Genomic DNA, 23,187 nt, shown 5'->3' with positions numbered 1-23,187 from the left:
CCCCATGGTGGACGCTAAATTGTTTTGGTCAAAAATCGACAAAGTGGATATTAACTAAATTGCATGAGATGTTGTGGTGTTGTGGGTGAAGTGATTAACGAAATTAGAACATAATTGCACAAGTGGTTTACAAGGAAATCCATTGACCCTTGTTAGGATCTCCGGCATAAAACCTTGGGAGGCGATAATCATCACCTGCCTTGTTTGATTTTATTGATTGAAGAAAGAATTACAGAGATAAGAATGATAATACGATTACAAATGGTAAAGTGATACTAAATGAGTAAGGTGTTAAAGAATTGTTCCAATTGTGTGTGTTTTATAAGTGTATTTATAGTCTAGATTAAGTAACTAAATCTCCGATATTTCCAGGATCCTGCTGAACTGGTATTTAAAACGTGCTTTGACTTGGTATTTCCGGGTCTTAAGTTAGGTGGTACTGATTCTTCGTTGTGAAAGAGTCCTTTTTTGACCATTTCTGCACACGTGACAGATAAATAAGAAATATAGTCGTTAAACTTGTTAGGGAATAATAATTAATGGCGTTGTTTAGGATCTTGATTTATGATCGGGATTCTAAGACTCCTTTAAGTTCTAGGATCCTGGATAGATTTAAGGATCCTTAGATATCTTTTAGATCCGGGATCCTGGATAGGATTGGGGATCTTGCCCCTAATAGCATGTATGTTATATGTATGTGGGGTGAAATAGACCCGAGGGTAAAGTATACCCATTTGATTGAACTCAAACTTAGGAATTGGTAAACTTTTGGAAAGGAGACGACTTTTAAAAGAATATTTCTACAAAGAAAAGAGGTGTGATGTGTGCAGTCAGCCGAGCTCAAGTAAGTATTTCCTAAAATAACCATACATGTGTTGTGCTATTGTTTTGATATGAGTATATGAGGATTTCATGATAGATTAGGGCTAAGGATCTACTAAGGATTGCATGATAGAATACTAAGAGGGATGCCTTTATATGCTTGTTGATTGAATTTGTAGAACTGCATGCTAGTTTGGGTTTCATATGTTGGATAGAATGGCCTGGATTGGATGATGCATTGGTTTGGATTACATAATGCCCGAATGCTGCTTGCTTTGTGCTTTTAGAGACCGTGATGATGCCAAATAACTATTAAGTGAATACGTTAAGAAACAAGTTGTAGGGACTAGATAATTTTAGAAGGTTAGGTTTAACCCTATTGCACAACTCTTGTTTGAGTCCAACTGTTGTAGGGGGGACCTAGCAGTCAAAGAATTATCTAGTGTCGGTCACATGTAATTATATTTGTGAGATAGTTAGAAGGTATTGGAGGGAATCTATTCTGAAAATTATGGCGGATAGTGGTGGGAAGTGAATCTTAGGAAATCCTAGAAGATGTTTTAGCGCATAGGGCACTCTGTAGTGCATGTAAAGTATCTTGATAGTAGGGAAGTGACTTAGAGGATTTAGGCGATTCTTGAGGAAGGTATAGATAGGTGTAGAAGGTAGTATTGGGCTTGTGCTACTGAAATCATAGGATCTATACTCATGTCAAGGAGACTTATGATGATTCTGAGGAACTTCTAAAGTGTGAACCTCAACGTGTGTTAACTGATTGTTTGTGTATTATGTTTTGGTGTGGTGATTACACACGGTGGAGCAGGAGGTTCAGGATCTGGTTCTAGTTTGGGCACGAGTACCAAACCAATTGAAAAGGGATTGTGCAAGTTCATCGCATCGGAGATTATGTGAGGTATCCTTGATGCGACCCCGGTGATATTCAGGATGATAAAGGAGGGGATCATTGAGATGATGGAGGAGAGCTTTTCAGGCCTTTTGGGTCGAGATGCCTGTCGGGCGGTATGAAGCCCGTGCCCTCACGTTAAAGGATTTCTGGGGATGTGGGGAACCAGAGTTCTTCAGGGTGAAAGACCTCATTCTAGCTAGGAGGTGGATAGCAGACATAGAGTGTGCCTAGATGATGAGCTTCTGCCCCGAGGGGTCGAAGGTGAGGTTTTATGCCCGAATGTTTAAGGGAGCAAGAACAAGAGTGGTGGGAGGAGGTTGGATATGCTATAGGAGCACCACTATTGAGGACATTACATGTCTGAATTCATGACCCTATTTCCAGCAGATTTACACTAGTTGTCGAGGTGCAATAGTTGGTAAGGGAGTTCCAGGACCTACACCAGACGACTGAGACTGTGGCGGAGATCACCACCAAGTTTCGGGTGAGAGCCTTATTGGTACCATAGTATGCTGCATAAAAGGAAGTGAAGAAGACTTGGTACCATGACATGCTGATTTTGGATATCAGGGATTTTGTTAGCTTTTCATCTTGTCAGACTTTAGCGGATATGATAGCCAAAGCCCAAGAACAGGAAATTGACTTGGAGTACCTTGAAAATAGGAAGACGAAGCAGGTGTAGACAGTTGGGACTCCTGTGAAGATACCCAAGACTTATGCTTATCGATCGAGGGTCCAACAGGGTCGAGGCTGCTGCGGCAAGTATGACAAGACGCACAATGGGGTTTGTAAGGTGGGTGGTTCGAGCTGTTATAAGTGCAGCAAGACTAGTCACTACAATTGGGATTGTACTTCTACTACCCATGTTTTGAGTTTGATTTGCTTCCATTATAGTCAGAGAGGACACAAGAAGGCTGACTGACCTAGTTTGGTAGCAGGAGCGGTGGCAGCACCTGCTCTGGCGACATTGAGGATTCCTGATGGCCCTCAGGGATAGGTGGAGGCGCAGTAATGAGGAGTCGATCTTTGTAACTAGCAACTAAGGAGGCTCGTGTAGCACCAGATATGATTACTGGTATGTATCTCATGCCTATCTCATTTATTGTTTTATTGTTTATCCTAAATGTGTATAGATTTTTTAGGGACATTCTTAGTGAACAATGTTTAAGCTTTGGTTCTTTATGATTTGGGCACCACTCGATCGTTTGTATCTCTTGCACTCAACAAGAAGTTTGGTGACGCTCATGGGGAGCTTGATTATCCGTTAGAGGTGGAGATCACCAACGATTGTGCAGTAAGAGTATCGAGGGTTCGTCGGGGTTGTACTGGAGCTATTTTGAGATAGGTATCCAATTGATTTGGTTCCTATTCCATTGCATGAAAGCAAAGTCATCATGGGGATGGATTGGTTGAGCCCCAATAGGTGAAATGATTAATTGCGAGCACCAGTTAGTACGGGTTCGAACCCTAAGTGGGGGAGAACTAATTATTCAATTCTGGGGTGCCTAACATGAACCAACCCTCTATTAAGTTGCGAGGGATTGGAAGTATCTTCAACATGGTTGTTTTGGTTTCGTGGCTATGTGATAGATACTAGAAAAGAGGGAAAGAAGATGGTTGATGATGTCTCGGTCGTTCGGAAGTATCCCGATGTATTTCTTGAGGATTTTTCTGGATTTGCCCCAGTAAGGCAAGTCGAGTTTCAGATTTATTTGGTAGCAGGTATGGCTCCGATAGCCAAGGCACCCTGTCGGTTAGCACCATCCGAGATGCAAGAGTTTTCTACACAACTGTATGAGCTGTTAGCAAGGGGTTTATCAGGCCGATTAGTTCACCCTTGGGAGCATTGGTTTTGTTTGTGAAGAAGAAGGATGGTTCTCATAGTATGTGCATCAACTATCAAGAGTTGAACAAGTTAATGGTAAATAACCATTATCTATTTTTGAGAATTGATGATTTTTTCGACCAGCTACAGGGTGCATCTTGGTTTTCCAAGATTGATTTTCCTTCAGGCTACCTTTAGATGAGGTTTCAAGATAAGGATGTTCAGAAGACAACATTCAAAACTCGATATGATCATTACGAGTTTGTTGTGATGCCTTTTGGGCTCACCCGTGCACCAGTAACGTTCATGGACCTCATGAACAGGGTTTGTAGGCCTATGTTGGATAAGGCGGTGATCGTCTTCATTATTGATATCTTGTTCTATTCGAAGATCAATGAGCAGCATGAGGATCACTTGCGAGAGGTTCTGGAGACTTTGAGGGGGGAGAGGCTTTATACCAAATTCTCCAAGTATGAGTTTTGGTTACACGAGGTGCAGTTCTTGGGGAACATCGTCAATCATAACGATATATTGGTTGATCTGGCCAAGATCGTGGTCGTGATGCAGTGGGAGGTAGGGTTGTGCGTTTGGATCGAATACCCGAACTGAAACCGAAACTTGGACCAGACCGACCTGAATTAGGACTGCATAAGTTATTTGGGTCGGTTCTCGAGTATCTATTTTTTCCCAATTCAGGTTTTAGGTTATTCGGGTCGGGTTACCTAAATAAAGTTTTAATCGGGCCAAAAAGGCCGACCCGAAAATTGAATAGTCACTTGAGTCGTGCGTACTGCGTAGCTAACTACAATCCAATATCATCGTGCAAAAATCTCGTATTTTGTATCCACCTTTACCTAAGCATCAAAGTTTTGAAATAAACTCACTGATCATCGTTTTCCATAGTCGATCATTGTTTCGCCCTTGTCGATCATTGTCACACCCCCAAACCAGGATGAAGAAAACGTCCGGTGGTGGATGACTTTCATGTACTGTATCATAACAGTTGAATAATAGTAAAGAAAGCAAACATGACCATCATATATATAATTGAAAAAGTTACATCATTGTAACTGTTACATGTTTCAAAAGTCAATTACAATAGGATGACAAATAGACTTGTTTGACGCCTTAGTGCCCCATCCTTAAAAGCTGGTGTTTACCTGTTTTACTGATTTTCTGAGAATACAAGTTGTTTGAAAAAGTGTCAACATTTAAGTTGGTGAGTTCATAAGAGTTTATTATGAAAATGGTAAACCTTTCTGTGAAAAGATATCGTGTTTGTTTCTAGAAAATCCGATATTTTCTAATAAATGAAATGTAAGTCGTTCACTTGTAAAATAAGGGTGTTTGTTCCAGAAAATCCAATATTTTCTAATGAATGAGATGTAATCCGTTTACTTTAAAAATGATAATGTTTACTCCAGAAAATCTGATATTTTCTAATGAATGAGATGTAAGTTGTAAAAGTTTCAAAACCGAAATGTACCAGTGTTTTCCATACATTAAAGTAGTAATATGTAGTTTTATTTATATATAAAACTATTTGAATATGTGTGTTTCCATGTAAAATAAACGTATAGTCGTCTCAATATGTGAGTTTCTATAGCATGCTAACCATGACTTGCCCGCCTTGACGTTCTTCAGGCGTCGAGATATTTATGACATTTGTCACCCATAACATGCTGGTCTGGCTATAGCTAACAACTAGAGTGTGGGATCATCAGTATTGTATAGATCTATACACAAGTATCACGCTCTCGTATCGAAGATTCCGATTATAAATACAGGACTTGCGAATATACCAGTTAGGTACGATTGAAGACATCGTCTCACAATTTCCATTCAACGAGTGTACGTGTTTTTGAAATGAAAATGTTTGTAAATGACGTTATCCCATATTTCCAAGATAACGTCGAAAATGTCGTAAAACAATTATATATATACTTTATATAATTTTACCTTTTGCTCAATGAGTTACAAAGGGGTAAAGTTTCGTAAACTATATTTATAAAGTTTTGATGAAATGAACGTTTTGTACTCGAAATATATATATATATATATATATATATATATATATATATATATATATTTGTATGAATAACGTAAAGTTTAGCAAAATGTTGTTCGTGGAATCATATGCGATTGATAGTAAAACCGTTTCGTGTATTTAACACTTTTCATAAAAATGGTAAAATAATGTACTTAAATGTTTGTGTATTAATGTAAATATTCATGCATGTTTACTTGTATCCCCCCCCCCCCCCTAAAACATAGAAAAAAAGTCTTGAAAATGTAGGGGTATGAACTCACCTTATATGTAGTCGCGGTTAGAGAACGAGATAAACACGGTGACTTTGAGCTAGAACACAGGAAGCTAATCGTATCCTAATTGTTTAAACACATTTTAAATGTGTGAATTATAGTAAACTAATGACTTAAAGTGTTGAATAAACACTTGATAAAATGAAAGAACTTACAATAAGGTCTTAAGGATCAAACTTGAGGAACTTGCTTCTGGGTAAGTTTTGAAGATGCTCCAGAGGATATTTGAGGTTTGTTATTTGAGAGAGAAATTGAGGTGAAAGAATGTTCACTGTAAATGGTATTAAGGAGGACTCAAACTCGTGTATTATATATATAAAAGGGAAGGATAAGATGAGGTAACATATGCCTTGGAAGGTGTAATCTATCTTCTAGGGAAACTAAACTGCTAATCAAGTGGCACCACTTGCTCACTTAAATGGTGATTTCAGCCATAGATTAATCAAATCCAAAGCAGTTTTCGACCTTGGCAGTAAACACTAAGGGGTTTTTGGTTCTCACAAGTTCCAAGTTGGAGTTTTCGGCCTTAATGGGCCTTAGATTGTTGATTTCGGTCATGGTGTGTCCTAATGAAAGAGATTTCGATCCTATCATTCTTAAAGAAAATGTTTTCGGTCCTACATGGCTCCATGGAAGATATTTCGGTCCTTATATGGCCGACAACTCAAGGATGGTGGACCCAAAATTGGAACATTCTAACAATGTGTGTTATTTGACTTTTGTTGCCCCTTTTTTACTCATAATGTCTTGTAACTTGTATTAGTTTATTTCCATATGTTTTCTCATTTATATTAAAATATATATATATATAACTTATGTAAGCATGGTTTCCAATTAATATACACATGATAACATATATATAAACATACCCTTATGGCTAATGGTGATTTAACGTAATAAGGTTACAATGTGGTTTTTTTTCAAAGTATATTTGTATAATAACTTATATAAACATGCCCTTATGGCATTCAAAGTTTTATTGTATCAATGTTATGATGTGAATTCACTTGCACATGGTTACATTTTAGACTTGTTTGTTCTAGAATTTTTCTAGTTGTCACAATCATCATTCCCACTCTTGTCGATTCATCAGTTGATTCAATATTTCAATTCCATCGAGTTATTGATTCAGCGGCTTTGCAACACACAAAAAAAACTCTTCTACACCTTTGTTTACTGTCATCGATTACCAAAAAAATTCAAGTCAAGCATTCAAGAAATCATGCTAAACTCTACTATCAAGAAATCGAATTCCATTCTTCATCTCCAAGGAATCATTCTAAATCATGGAAAATTGGGTTCCATGTCAACAAAATCAAGTAAGCATCATATCTTAATCTACTACTCAAAGTCTCGAATGTTATTCTTTTAACGTGTTATGATGTTATTCTTTCATGGTATTATTATGTGATATTGCTTATTGAGATTTGAATCTTTTATGTTGATGTATGAAAGTTCATTGCTATTATATCATATTAAATACAATATGTTATGTTAAAATTGTTAATCTATTTCAATGTATTATGTGATTGTGAATCATTGTCTTATTGTAATTTAGATTAATGATTGTATTTCAATGTTAAAGAACATATATTGCTATTTTATGATATTAAAATCATTTTGTTATTGTGTTTTCGAGTGATGATGAAGATGTTTTGGTTGATAACACTCAAATTGACCATAAAGACGGAAAAGATCAAACAACAAAGAAGAAAAATATATGCCAAAAGAGCGGCTTGTTGGACTGATTGTGAAGAACTTGAGGTTGACAACCTTCAACATAGCAAATGCAAATGGTGTGACACGTTGCTCAAGATTGAGTCCAGCGAAAACGGTACATCTAGTATGATTAGACATTCAAAAAGATGTAAAAAGAACCCAAGAAAATTAGAAGAAAATTTAAAAAAGAAAATCACTTTAAATGTCAAAAAAACGGGGATAATAGTATTGGCACTTGAAAGCATGATGAGAAAAGAATAAAAAAAAGCTTTCTTAAACTTATTTGTAGTTGGAGAATTACCGTTCAAGTTTGTAGAGAATGAAGCATTTATTGAGTATACTAATGCATTGAATGGGAAAGTGGTTTTGCCATGTAGAACCACAATTTCAGAAAGAGTTGACGATTACTATCTTGAAGAAAAGGCAAAGTTGAATAAGTTCTTTAGTAATCCTGTAACGAATGTGCATTTGACCATCGATTGTTGGACAAGTTCATGTCAACGATAGAGCTATATGGTGGTCACGACCCACTTTATTGATAAAGGTTAGGTCATGCACAAAAGAGTTATCAACTTTAAGTCTTTAGATAGTCATAGGGGTTAAGAAATTGGGCGCACGTTGTTGACTTGTCTTGAAGAGTGGGGTATCAATAATGTAATGACCATAACCATAGACAATGTTATTTCAAACGATAAAGCAATTGAATTTCTAATGAAAAAACTACCAAACTTGTACCACGAGGGGATACAATTACACGTAAGGTGTATGGCCCACATCCTAAACCTTATTGTGAAGGATGGGTTTGATGAACACCAATCTAGTATTAAGTGCATGCAAATGGCCGTTAGATATATTAGGAAGTGCACTCAACGGATTCAAAGGTTCAAAGAATGCATGAAAGAGTTAAATGTGGAATCCAAGAAGTTTTTGTGAAATGATTCCCCAATCCAATGGAACTCCACATATGAGTTATTGAATATTGCGGTGGAGTTGGAGAAGGTTTTTGGAAAGTTTGAAGTTAAAAGGTAAATCCATATTCCATTTCATTCCATTGTTTTTTTTTATAAAAAAAAATCAGCATGTTTGCAGATTTTTATCATATCTTCTTCATTATTTGTCTTATATGCCTGATTTTTATTCCAGCATGTAGCTCACAATTTAACATTCAGTTTACACTATTTTTATGCTATTTTTGGTTGTATATTCAATGAGATATAGACCCTTAAACAGGGGGTATTGAAGCTGTTTTTTTAAATTCAGCATGCTTGTAGATTTTTATGTCAACTTTGAACTATCATATCTTCTTTATTATCTATCCGATTTGCCTGATATTTTTTCCAGCATGTAGTTAACAATTTAACATTCAGTTTACAATATTTGTATGTTATTTTTGGTTGTATATTCAATGAGATATAGGCCCTCAAACAGGGGGTATTGAAGCTATGTTTTTTTGATTCAGCATGCTTGTAGATTTTTATGTCAACTTTGAACTGTCATATCTTCTTCATTATCTGTCTGATTTGCCTAATTGTTTTCCATAGTGTAGTTTACAATTTAACATTCAGTTTACACTATTTTAATGCTATTTGTGGTTGTATATTCAACGAGATATAGGCCCTTAAATAGGGGTATTGAAGCTATGTTTTTTTTAAGTAACACTTATTTTATTTTAATAGATCCTACATATGTTCGAGATGTTGTGTCCCCCGTAGAAGAACATTTCAAAATTTGTAGAACTATGGTTGGATTTCTAGAGAAATTCAAGGTAAAAACCGAAATAATATCGACGTCAACAAAAGCTATAACACATCCTTTTTGCAGAAATATGCGATGTGTACAAACACATTAGGGATTGGGTGTCAACTCCCCAATTTTGCTTGAACGGGAAGGATATGATTGAGAAATATGAAAAGTATTGGGGTGACCTTGAAGAATTAAATGACTTTTTATAATTTGTGATCGTATTAGATCCATGGTTGAAGTTTGAGTTTCTTCAACAAGCCTTTGAGAAGTTGATTAAGTTGAAGAATACTAGAGAACCTCCCATATTCAATTCGGAAGTCACTTTGAAGGCCAAGGCCTTAATACGGGACATTGAAAAAAAAATTGAGAAATTTTTTAATTTCTACAAAGCAAAGTTTGACAATACTGAGTCTTCTCAAAGTCAAACATGTGCTTATGAAGATGTAGTTATGCTTGATGACAAGAATGAGTTCATGGGTGATTTAATAGTACAAGCGGATTACCCATCGTCATCTACAGAAACAGAATTGAGACGATACCTAAACGAGCGGTCACTTAAATACAATAAATATTTTGATATTCTACTATGGTGAAAAAATGCATCTCTTTATTTGTATACTTTTTTATAATTATATTTTAACACTTTCTTTGTTTATGTTGATAGATATGTTGGGACTACAAATTTCTACTGTGGCATCCGAAGTGGCTTTTAGTATAAGTGGGCGGATATTAGATCCATATCGAACAAATATGTTCGCCAATATGTTAGAGGTTTTGGTTTGCACCCAAGAATGGGTAAGGAAATTGTAACATCCATAAAAATCATGACAAATTTAAACTTTTTTAAAACATTTCAAAACTAATGATTATTACAAAACTTATTTTCAAATAGTATAGTGTCAGAGTATCCCAGAATCAAATCATAAAAACATAAGGAGGTGCACGATCATGCCTTCGCCTTACCGTGATCATCAAAAGTACCTAAAACAATAATCGATAAATGTAAGCTCGAAGGCTTAGTGAGTTATCCCCAAAATACCAACTCCACAAAACATATCAATAACATATAAGCAAACAGCACGCATAATGAGCCTTCAACCTGACTGGACCGCCTTGCAGGCCTTCAGCCTATCTGGACCGCTCTCCGAGCCTTCGGCACATCTGGAACGCTTCGTAGGGCCTACAGTCTATCCAGACCGCTCGCCGGACCTTCGGCCTGACTAGACCGCCTCGTAGGGCCTTCAGTCTATCCGGACCGCCCTGGGTATGTTGGCCTTCAGCACAAAGCATGACCACCTCAACCCAACCCGCAATAAAACAATCATGTGCATATAAATATCATACGCTAGCATATATAATAGTCAATCCAATCTAATAGATCACTAATCATAGCAACATCCTATAACCAGGATACATACCTAACTGCTCACTAACATAGCATCATCCTATATACCAGGATACCGACCTAACCAGGTCACTGAGCATAGCACCATCCTAACTACCAAGATATAAATCAATAAGCATATCATGCAATAAACCGGATATAAATCCGAAAAGGATTGGCATTGGAGCCTTAGACCCAGTTGATATAGTGAGGAGAACTCACCTCACAAGTAGCTCGGAGTGATAAAGTCAAACTCCACCAAATGTAACTCCAAGTCCAACACCTACATCCACCAATGGTTCACTTTCCATAAATCCTTAAATTACCAAAAGACCCCCAGAAGTCAAACTGGTCAACCCTTAGTCAAAGTCAAAGTGAACGGTCAAAGTCAACAGTCCATGTTGACCCGACTCGTTGAGTGCAGCTAGCAATTCGTCGAGTTCCTTAAGAACTCAGAAATCACCAAAACCCTAATTGACTCGCCGAGTTTCCGACCAACTCGTCCAGTCTTTGCATGTCCATATACCGGGGGAAATCCCTAACTGACTCGTCGAGTTCTCGTACTGACTCGCCGAGTCCATGCATAATCAAATACGGACAATCTTCATTCAACACGCCGAGTCAGCTATGCGACTCGTCGAGTTCATGCAGTCCATTTTTTATCTAGATGTTTTTAAGCCGTCCCCAAGCTCCATATTGTAGACTCAGCTTCCTAAGGCAAAAATTCCATGTAAAGTTGCCAACTTTACGTGCATGCAAGGTCTTAAAAGCTTTTAATCACTAAACCAAGCCTAGAATGAGGTTTAGGGGATGGTGTGTAACGCCTGGGTTTCAGGGCTAAGCGTTTTAGACAATGTAATAGTCTAGGTCAACTATTGTAACTCTTTTTGAAATAATAATGATGAAATATTTGAGTATTATGTGAATTATGTGTATTTATGGGCTTATTACTTATTTATAAATGTATAATAGATAAATGATAAAAATAAGCGTCAAAATTAAAGTGTGAGATAAGTCCGATATATTTACATAAAATTGTAGTGGTCGACACAAGGATTTCGAGGATATAAAGAACTCCGAAATCCGAGTTATAACGAAGAAATTATGACCCGTCGAAGTTTTGCGACAAAACCGACACGACACGAGAAGCGTAAAAAGTGAATTTATGATAGAAGACTTTTTAGCCTTAGTGATCTAAACCAAAGTTGTAGAGTATGTTAAACCAAGAAAATCCATAAAAGGAACGCCCAAAAATGACTTCGTTTGAGGAAGTTATGATTTTTCGAAGTTTCGGCTTAGCAATGCACAACCCGAAACTCGAATTTTAGTTCGACAGGTTTTTGGCTTACGCGGCCTAAATGAGAGTTGAAGACCTCATTAATAGGAACTCAACGGCAAAAAGACAGACGAAAACGTAGTCCGTATGAAGGAGTTACGAATTCTTCGCGGTCATTTAACAGTCTAAACTCCTCCTACTGTTAAATTTAAGATCGGTCGAGAATTAGCCGACGGAGTCTAAATGAAAGTTGTAGATCTTGTTTTTACCTACGCGTTGAAAAAAGAACGTCGAAAACAGAGCTCGTATGCGAGAGTTATGATTTTTCTAAATGAAAGTTGTAGATCTTGGGTGACGTGGCGTGATCACAGCCATTGCTTTCTTTCCAAGGAAAGCCATCAGATGATGACACGTGGCACTGACTCGGCGAGTCAGTGAACCAACTCGGCGAGTCCGTCAGGAATTCACCCTATAAATAAGAGTGCTGGATTTCTCCATTTCTCACACCTTCCAAACACTTCTTTCTCTCTCTAGAACCTCTCTCTAGCCCCCCCTTAAGCCCCCTAAAATCTAGGTAAACCCCCTAGCACCCGAACGAAGCCCCGAGGCTCCCAAAGCCCCAAGAAAAGAGCCTTTTGGCTCAGAAACTCTGCTCCGGCAGAGCCCGATCTTCTTTGAAATCCGCTGTAAGTGAGCTACGCTTACGCAATTTTTAATATACCTTTCAAATAATTATAGTAATGTTATTACGTCCTTAAAATAATTATTTGGGCTATTATTATGAGTTATATTGTGTGTTATTTAACGCTTATATAATAGTAATAATAGTTAGACTATTAATTTGTCGCGGTTATCGTTAGACTAAACCCTAGTGGTATTGATACTAGGTTTTATCGAAGGAAAATTGTTTTGAGAGTATCGAAGCGTTGTCCGAGTGCTGAGTCACCACCTTGCAAGTGAGTGCATAGTTACTTTCAGTTTACACATAGATATGAAGTATTTTACATAAATTACGTGCTATGTGTGCATATTATTTGAATACTTGTTATCTATGCTGGATGAACGTTTTTATACATGTTTTCAATGATTTAAACTGTATATGTATTTTATATCTACGAAAATGTTGGGGTAAAATATGGGTAGATGTAATAGGTGATGTGTGATAAAATGATGAGAGGCCTCGATGTTGATGTTGTTGATTCTATCACCTAGCGGAGTATGGATGACGACCACGGACTCTTCTAGACAGTCTAGTCGAACACTAGCAGGCTCGCAACCTGTAGGTGTTTGTGAACGATGTATTCACCGGTGTACTCCATCCCCCACGTGGTTGCCTTTAGGACATTTATTGCTAAGGAACCCCCTTAGCAGTAGTGTCCATCCCGATGATGATCCTTAGGATAGGTCCCTTATGATAGGTGTTTAGGGACGTAAAGTGAGGATAACGGGAACGAGTAATCGGGCTGTTGTTGATTGATGAAATTAAATAACTTATTTATTGTGGGTTGAAAACCCTATGTGCTCACCAGGCTCCCAAGCCTGACCCACTCAGTTACTTGTATTACAATTAGTGGCGCATTAGCATAGATGTGATGTTTTGGATGAGGGATTACGGATATAGGCCTGTAGATATGAAATAATGTAGTAAGGCTTATATTGTATTGTTTATGCTTTTGATTTGTAACGAACATGACATCCCAAGTCTTTTAATGAAATACATTTCTTTGGAAATGCTTTTGATAAACTTTTATCATATTTTGTTTTGGGACAAATTCCGCAACATTTTTATTTAAAATGTTACTCTGATTTTTAAACAAAGCATAAACAAAATCGGTCTTTTCTGGCCGTGAAAATGGGAATGTCACAGTTGGTATTAGAGCATTAGTTTAAGCGAACTAGGAATTTGTAGGATATCCAGACTTAAACTTTGAATGCTAAGCAATGATTGTGAGGTGTGAGCACTAACTTATTTTAGGAATTGTGCCTAAAATGCTTTTGTGTGCTAAATGCTTTGTGCCTGATATGCTGTTATTTGTTCAGATCTATGGTCTGTTGCCGACCGGATCTGGAAACCTTATGTGTTTAGGATTCTAAACGTACAAGTACGATATTAGAACTAGCATATAAACGTTTCGGAGTGATAAGGATGATTTGAACGTCTATCCTAAATAAAGATCTAAATTCACCTTATTCGGTGGATAATTCAAAATGACAAGAACCTGTAGTGGAGCTGGGAATGCGAATGGGAATAGGAATCAACCCCTAGTGATTTAGCAAAAACCTGTTGTAGTAGAAGTTGCACCTGAGCCAGTCACCATGGTTGGAGTTCAAGCCATGATTCGGGCTATGATAGCTGAACAAAGGGAAGAAATGAGACAGATGTTCCACGAAAATAGGGACGAACCTACCATACACGTTGAGCCAACCGAGCCAATTCCTGAGCAATCTGAGGAAGGGAACTACAGCCGCCAAGTGAGTCAAGTAGGGACTCAAGGTGAGCAAAGGAATGGCCCGAAGAGGAGAAACAACAAGGATAGGCGGATGTACAAGAATTTCTTGGGTGCGAAACCACCAAGTCTCTCAGAAACCTTAAAGCCTGTTGAGATTATGGATTGGATCTCCGAGATGGAGATGGTGTTTGAGAGCTGCGACTGTAGCGAGAAGCAGAAGACCGTCTTCGCTGTAAGACAACCGAAAACTGGAGTCTTGAGCTGGTGGAAGCTATTGGCAGATACAATGTCGCGAGGAGAAGCTTTGAAAATGTCATGGGATGAGTTCTTGGAACAACTGAAGGCGCAATACTGTTTAGAAATAGATCTGATTGATCTGAACTATGAGTTCCAAAACTTGAAGAAGGGGAGAATGAGCATCGATGACTATACTGCCGCATTCACAGAAAAAATGAAGTTGTTTCCATACCTAGTGCCAACCGAACTCTCCAAAATTGAAAATTTCACAAATGCACTGCCAGCCAACTATGGCCCAATAGTCAAGATGGCAACCACTCTGAAATCAGTTGTTCGAGCGGCTAAGAATGTGGAGACCCAGCAAAAGGAAAGAGGTATGGAAATGGCTGAGGATGGTGAGAAGCGGAAGTTCGATGGATCCTCGAAGTCCAACAAGAAGAGTATATTCTCAAAGTCTGGTTCGAGAGGAGGAAGACCAGAAGCGAAGTGGTATGACAAGTGCAAGAAGAAGCACTTTGGGAAGTATGACGGAGGGGTCACTTGTTTCAAATGCGGAAAGCCTGGGCACTATGCCAATCAATTCACCCTCACCCAGAAGGCTTGTTATGGGTGTAATGAAGAAGGGCACGTTTTGAGGGACTACAAAAAGAAGAAGGAGGCAGGAAGACCCAACATTCCACCGAAGCCGAAGGCAAGAGCCTTCCAGATGACGCTCGAGGCTGCGAAGGAGGCAACAGATATCGCTTCAGGTACCTTTCTTGTAAATGGTTTGCCTACAAATATACTATTTGATTCCGGAGCCAACTACTCCTTTGTGTCGCATAAATTTGGTGGGAAATTAGCATTGCCTGTAGAAAAACCTGATAATGCCCTGATTGTAGAAGTTGCCAGTGGCAAATTCGTACATGTTAGTAATTGTATTAAGAACATCGTCATCGACCTAAACGGAAATGAATTCCACGAGGAGCTATTACCCATAGAGTTAAACGGTTTCGACATTGTTTTGGGTATGGATTGGCTTAGCGCCAACGATGCTGAGATTCAATGCCGAAAGAAGATAGTAAGGGTAAACCCAACCCGGAAAGGAATCATTTATGGTGTATAGGGATAAACGCAGAGTCAATTCTAGAATCATCTCCCCGATGAAAGCCAGAAAATGTTTGTCCAAGGGATGTGTACCATACTTGGATTTCGTAATCGATGCTAAGAAGGAAAAGAAATAGGTGCAGAATATACCGGTTGTGTGTGATTATCCGGAAGTCTTTCCCGAAGATCTCCCCGGATTACCACCTGATAGACAAGTGGAGTTTCAGATAGACTTGTTACCAGGTACTACACCGATAGCAAAGGCACCTTACCGATTAGCACCGACGGAGATAAAGGAGCTTATGACGCAACTTCAGGAGCTGTTGGACAATGGTTTCATTCGACCTAGTTCATCACCCTGGTGAGCTCCGGTGGTATTCGTGAAGAAGAAGGACGGAAGCATGAGAATGTGTATAAACTACCGACAGCTGAACAAGGCAACGGTGAAGAACAAGTATCCATTGCCGAGGATTGACGACCTATTCGATCAACTGCAAGGTTCGAGCTACTTCTCAAAGATCGATCTTAGGTCAGGATATCATCAGCTGAAAGTGAGAGATCAGGATATTGAGAAGACTGCATTCAGAACGAGATATGGACACTACAAGTTCTTGGTTATATCATTTGGACTAACCAATGATCCAGTAGCATTCATGGATTTGATGAATAGGGTTTGTAAACCATTCCTCGATAAATCTGTGATAGTGTTCATCGACGACATTCTGATCTACTCGAAAAGCCAAGAGGAGCATGGCAAGTATCTACGGGAAGTATTAGAAGTGCTAAAGAAGGAGAAACTTTACGCTAAGTTCTCAAAATGCGACTTTTGGATACGAGAAGTACAGTTCTTGGGTCATGTGGTTAACCAAGAAGGGATAATGGTTGACGCAGAAAAAATCGAAGCGGTAATGAAGTGGGAACATCCAAAGAGTCCCACGAAGATTCGAAGCTTTCTTGGATTAGCTGGATATTATCAAGGATTTATCCAAGGCTTTTCTTTGATAGCCTCTCCATTGATAGCTTTGACCCACAAAGGAGCTACATATACGTGGAGTGAGAAACACGATGAGGCATTCGAGAAGCTAAAGAAGAAGTTATGTGAAGCACCGATACTTTCTCTACCCGATGAAGTTGAAGAGTTCGCGGTTTACAGTGACGCATCTGGATTCGGGTTGGGTTGTGTTCTGACCCAAAGAGAAAAGGTGATAGCATACGCATCTCGACAATTGAAAGAGCACGAACAAAACTACCCTACTCATGATCTGGAGTTGGCAGCAGTGGTATTTGCCTTAAAGATATGGAGGCATTACCTCTATGGCACAAAGTGCAAGCTTTTCACTGATCATAAGAGTCTCCGGTATCTCTTTAATCAGAAAGAATTGAACATGAGGCAATGACGCTGGCTAGAACTACTCAAGGACTATAACTGTGAGATACTTTACCACCCCGGTAAAGCAAATGTTGGTGTTGATGCTCTCAGTCAAAAAGTCAATCTTGAAAGGAAAAGGCCAAGAGTGTTGAGAATTGAAGTCGTCTCGACGATTGTGGAAAGAATCAGGAAAGCTCAAGAAGAAGCTTCAGAGAAGAATGACCAAAAAGAAGAACGTTTGGGAAAAACGTTATTGTTCGGTACAAACAATCGAGGACTGAAGGTATTCCAAGATCGGATTTGGGTACCTAAGACAGGAGGAATAAGAGATCTTCTGATGAAAGAAGCACACAAAACCATGTACTCGATTCATCCCGGTAGCACTAAAATGTATAGGGACCTAAAACCCTACTACTGGTGGCCGACGATGAAGCTCGATGTTGTGAAGTATGTGGCTGAGTGTGTAACATGTGCAAGAGTTAAGGCACAACATCAGAAACCGTATGGGAGTTTAGAACCTTGACCTGTACCCATGGGTAAATGGGAAGACATCACCATGGATTTTGTGACTAAACTGCCCAAGACAAAGAACGGACACGCCATGATTTGGGTGGTCGTGGATCGTTTCACTAAGAGTGCACACTTCATAGCAGCCAACGAAAAGTGGTCTATGGATAAGCTCGCAAATGCTTACGTGAAGGAAATTGTAAGACTTCATGGTGTTCCTCTAACAATTGTTTCAGATCGTGATAGTCGTTTCACGTCAAGGTTCTGGAGAAGTCTACAGGAGGAATTGGGTACGAAGTTATGTATGAGTACAGCTTACCATCCGCAGACTGATGGTCAGAGCGAAAGAACAATTCAAACGCTTGAAGATATGATGAGAGCATGTACCCTTGAGTTCCAAGGGAATTGGACGAGCACTTACCTCTGGTAGAATTTTCCTACAACAATAGTTTTCACTCAAGCATCAAGATGACACCTTACTAAGCCTTGTACGGAAAGAAGTGTCGTATGCCGTCTTGTTGGCTTGAAGCCAGAGAGAAGCAGTTTATGGGCCCCGGGATAGTCCATGAGACTGCTGAGAAACTAAAGGTGATTAGGGAAAGGATGTTAGCAGCTCAGGATCGTCAGAAGAGCTATGCTGACAAGAAAAGACAACCGATGACCTTCGAAGTTAGGGATTCGGTTTTGCTTAAAGTCTCTCCGTGGAAGGGACTTATACGATTTGGGAAACAAGGAAAGTTGAGTCCAAGGTTTATTGGACCGTTCAAAGTTCTTCAGAAGATTGGGAACCAAGCTTACAAGCTGGAATTGCCCGAAGAGCTAGATGGTATTCATAACACCTTCCATGTGTGTTATTTGAGGAAATTTACGGGAGAAGTTCCCGGCATAATTCCAATCTCAGAGTTAAGAATGGATGAGAATAAGAGGCTAATCGAAGAGCCCGAGGCAATTGTTGACCGTAAGACTAAGAAGTTACGACACAAGATGGTCGACTTAGTGCTAGTCCAATGGAAACATTCGAATGGGCTGAATCTCACTTGGGAAACAGAGAGTGATATGATGAGTCGCTATCCACATCGGTTTGCTGATGCATGATTCCGGGACGGAATCATCCTAAGAGGGAGAGAATTGTAATGCCTGGGTTTAGGGCTAAGCATTTTAGACAATGTAATAGTCTAGGTCAACTATTGTAACTCTTTTTGAAGTAATAATGATGAAATATTTGAGTATTATGTGAATTATGTGTATTTATGGGCTTATTACTTATTTATAAATGTATAATAGATAAAGGATAAAATTAAGCGTCAAAATTAAAGTGTGAGATAAGTCCGATATCTTTACATAAAATTGTAGTGGTCGAAACAAGGATTTCGAGGATATAAAGAACGCCGAAATCCGAGTTATAACGAAGAAATTATGACCCGTCGAAGTTTTGCAACGGAACCGGCACGACACAAGAAGCGTTAAAAGTGAATTTATGATAGAAGACTTTTTAACCTTAGTGATCTAAACCAAATTTGTATAGTATGTTAAACCAAGAAAATCCATAAAAGGAACGCCCAAATCTGACTTCGTTTGAGAAAGTTATGATTTTTCGAAGTTTCGGCTTAGTAGTGCACAGCCCGAAACTCGAATTTTAGTTCGAGCGGTTTTTGGCTTACGCGGACTAAATGAGAGTTGAAGACCTCATTAATAGGAACTCAATAGTAAAAAGACAGACGAAAACGGAGTCCGTATGAAGGAGTTACGAATTCTTCGCGGTCATTTAACAGTCTAAACTTCTCCTACTGTTAAATTTAAGATCGATCGAGAATTAGCCAACGGAGTCTAAATGAAAGTTGTAGATCTTGTTTTTACCTACGCGTTGAAAAAAGAACGTCGAAAACGGAGCTCGTATGCGAGAGTTATGATTTTTCTAAATGAAAATTATAGATCTTGGGTGACGTGGCGCGATCACAGCCATTGCTTTCTTTCCAAGGAAAGCCATCAGATGATGACACGTGGCACTGACTCGGTGAGTCAGTGAACCGACTCGGCGAGTCCGTCAGGAATTCACCCTATAAATAAGAGTGCTGGATTTCTCCAATTCTCACACCTTCCAAACACTTCTTTCTCTCTCTAGAACCTCTCTCTAGCGCCCCCCCCCTAAGCCCCCTAAAATCTAGGTAAACCCCATAGCACCCGAAGGAGGCCCCGAGAAAAGAGCCTTTTGGCTCAGAAACTCTGCTCCAGCAGAGCCCGATTTTCTTTAAAATCCGCTGTAAGTAAGCTACGCTTACGCAATTTTTAATATACATTTCAAATAATTATAGTAATGTTATTAGGTCCTTAAAATAATTATTTGGGCTATTATTATGAGTTATATTGAGTGTTATTTAACTCTTATATAATTTTAATAATAGTCAGACTATTAATTTGTCGCGGTTATCTTTAGACTAAACCCTAGTGGTATTGATACTAGGTTTTATCGAAGGAAAATTGTTTTGAGAGTATCGAAGCGTTGTCCGAGTGCTGAGTCACCACCTTGCAAGTGAGTGCATAGTTACTTTCAGTTTACACATAGATATGAAGTATTTTTACATAAATTACGTGCTATGTGTGCATATTATTTGAATACTTGTTATCTATGCTGGATGAGCGTTTTTATACATGTTTTCAATGATTTAAACTGTATATGTATTTTATATCTACGAAAATGTTGGGGTAAAATATGGGTAGATGTAATAGGTGATGTGTGATAAAATGATGAGAGGCCTCGATGTTGATGTTGTTGATTCTATCACCTAGCGGAGTATGGATGACGACCACGGACTCTTCTAGACAGTCTAGTCGAACACTAGCAGGCTCGCAACCTGTAGGTGTTTGTGAACGATGTATTCACCGGTGTACTCCATCCCCCACGTGGTTGCCTTTAGTACATTTATTGCCAAGGAACCCCCTTAGCAGTAGTGTCCATCCCGATGATGATCCTTAGGATAGGTCCCTTATGATAGGTGTTTAGGGACGTAAAGTGAGGATAATGGGAACGGGTAATCGGGTTGTTGTTGATTGATGAAATTAAATAACTTATTTATTGTGGGTTGAAAACCCTATGTGCTCACCAGGCTCCCAAGCCTGACCCACTCAGTTTCTTGTATTACAGGTAGTGGCGCATGAGCATAGATGTGATGTTTTGGATGAGGGATTACGGATATAGGCCTGTAGATATGAAATAATGTAGTAAGGCTTATATTGTATTGTTTATGCTTTTGATTTGTAACGAACATGACATCCCAAGTCTTTTAATGAAATACATTTCTTTGTAAATGCTTTTGATAAATTTTTATCATATTTTGTTTTGCGACAAATTCCGCAACACTTTTATTTAAAATGTTACTCATATTTTTAAACAAAGCATAAACAAAATCGGTCTTTTCTGGCCGTGAAAATGGGGATGTCACATGGTGGGGGGTTCCTATGAGATAAAGTTGATAGGTTTATGAGTTTGAGACCTGGAGGAGTCCAGATCTGAAGTTGCAACTTCAGATCATGGCTCATACCCGAAATGGCTCACATAAATGCTAAATATGGCCTTAAACCGAACCATGAAATGATATAGCTAAAGATAAGCGAATATAACGACTTGTTACCTTCAGAATAATGCGAAGATGAAGTAAAGTCAGATCCACCAGCTCCTCTGTGCTCCAAGCTTTTTATACTTCACGCCTTCTTCACAAAATGCACCAAAATCCCACTTTAAGCCTCACAAACACTCAAAAACAAGGTTAATAGCGATTAGGGTTTCTTCTGGCTGTCAGGAGGTGATAAGGGACTGGAGGTAAGGACTTAAGGTCCTTTAAATATGGTGCAAGACCTAAAAATTAGGGTTTCATCTTGCAGCTCCTACTCGTCGAGTCGGGGTCCTCTGACTCGTCAAGTAGATCCATTAATCCACACAGGCCGTTTGGCCTCTACACGACGAGTTGGGGCAACCAACTCATTGAGTAGGTCCATAACACACACACACACACACACACATATATATATATATATATATATATATATATATATATATATATATATATATATATATATGAAACTTATACCTGGGAGTCGGAGTGTTATATAAATCAAGGAAGCCAATTGTGGACAACATTGATGAAGTTTTGAAAGATGATGACGTCGCAAAAGAGTTGGAAAACGCGATAAAAATGGAGGTGGAAAGGGAAAACAATCAATCAATATTCCCAAATAGTTAATTTGTATTTGGTCATTTTTATTTTGCAAAAAACTGAAGATTCATATTTTAATTTGAATGTTTAATGATTAATGTTTAATCATGAATTATGGATTTTTGGATTATGAATTATCAATGTTTAATATATATATATATATATATATATATATATATATATATATATATATATATATATATTTCTTGAACTAGATATAGAATTTCCTTATTTAGGTTATTCGCGTCATTTTGGGTTATTTAGGTTATTTCGGTTAATTTGGTTTATTTGGCTCAAAAACATAGTGTAAATGTTTATTTGAGTTATTTTGGTCCTTTCGGGTTAATAGCCAAGCCGAAACCCATATTACCCAAACCGGACCGGTCCCGTATTAGTATTATCGGTCCGGGTTTCAGTTCCCACTTTTCATCCAATTCGGGTTTCGGGTTCGAGTCGGTTCTGGCCCGAAGCACATCTCCACACGAAAGAATTGGAAAGGGAAAACAACTAATTCTCGAATAGTTAATTTGTATTTAGTCATTGTTATTTTGCAAAAAACTTAAGATTCATATTAAAATTTGGATGTTTAATGTTTAATGTTTAATGTTTAATCAAGAATTATGGATTTTTGGACTATGAATTATGGATTTTTGGAATATGAATTATCAATGTTTAATATATATTTTTTTCTTGAACTAGATATAGAATGTCTTTATTTGGGTTATTCGGGTCATTTTGGGTTATTTGGGTCATTTTGGTTGATTTGGGTTATTTGGGTCAAAAACATAGTGTAAATGTTTGTTTGTCTTATTTCAGTCCTTTCGGGTTAATAACCGAACCGGAACCCATATTACCCGAACCGGGCCAGTCCCGTATTAGTATAATCGGTCCGGGTTTCGGTTCCCACTTTTCATCCAATTCGGGTTTCGAGTTATTTTGGTTCAGGTCGGTTCCGGCCCGAAGCACATCCCTAGTGGGAGGTTTCTGCAGGTAGGATCCGTTTGGTAAAAAGATGTATCATTTGTAAATTCCACTTTAACCACCTCACAAATCTAACCTAGACATCACTCCTATAAGTAGATCAATTAGTATTCCTACTAGAATTACTAGTAAATCTTATTTATATGTTTATAATAATGATTATAAACATAAATATAAGTTACACTTAAAGTGTAGTAAGTATAAGTCAACTTACATGTTTTTAGTGAAAAACAAGAAATTGCATGGGCAGAACTTCGAAACTGAAAGCTCTACATCTCTGGGCTCTCTGATGTTCCAGGGCTTTGCTACTAACACTTAAAAACTCCTAAAGTTAGTCCTCGCGACTTC

This window comes from Lactuca serriola, chromosome 6 (assembly GCF_051521515.1).
Source record: "Lactuca serriola cultivar US96UC23 chromosome 6, Lser_US96UC23_V15, whole genome shotgun sequence".
Lineage (NCBI taxonomy): Eukaryota > Viridiplantae > Streptophyta > Magnoliopsida > Asterales > Asteraceae > Lactuca > Lactuca serriola.
The sequence above is the reverse complement of the archived record's forward strand: the minus strand, read 5'-3'. Positions refer to the sequence as shown.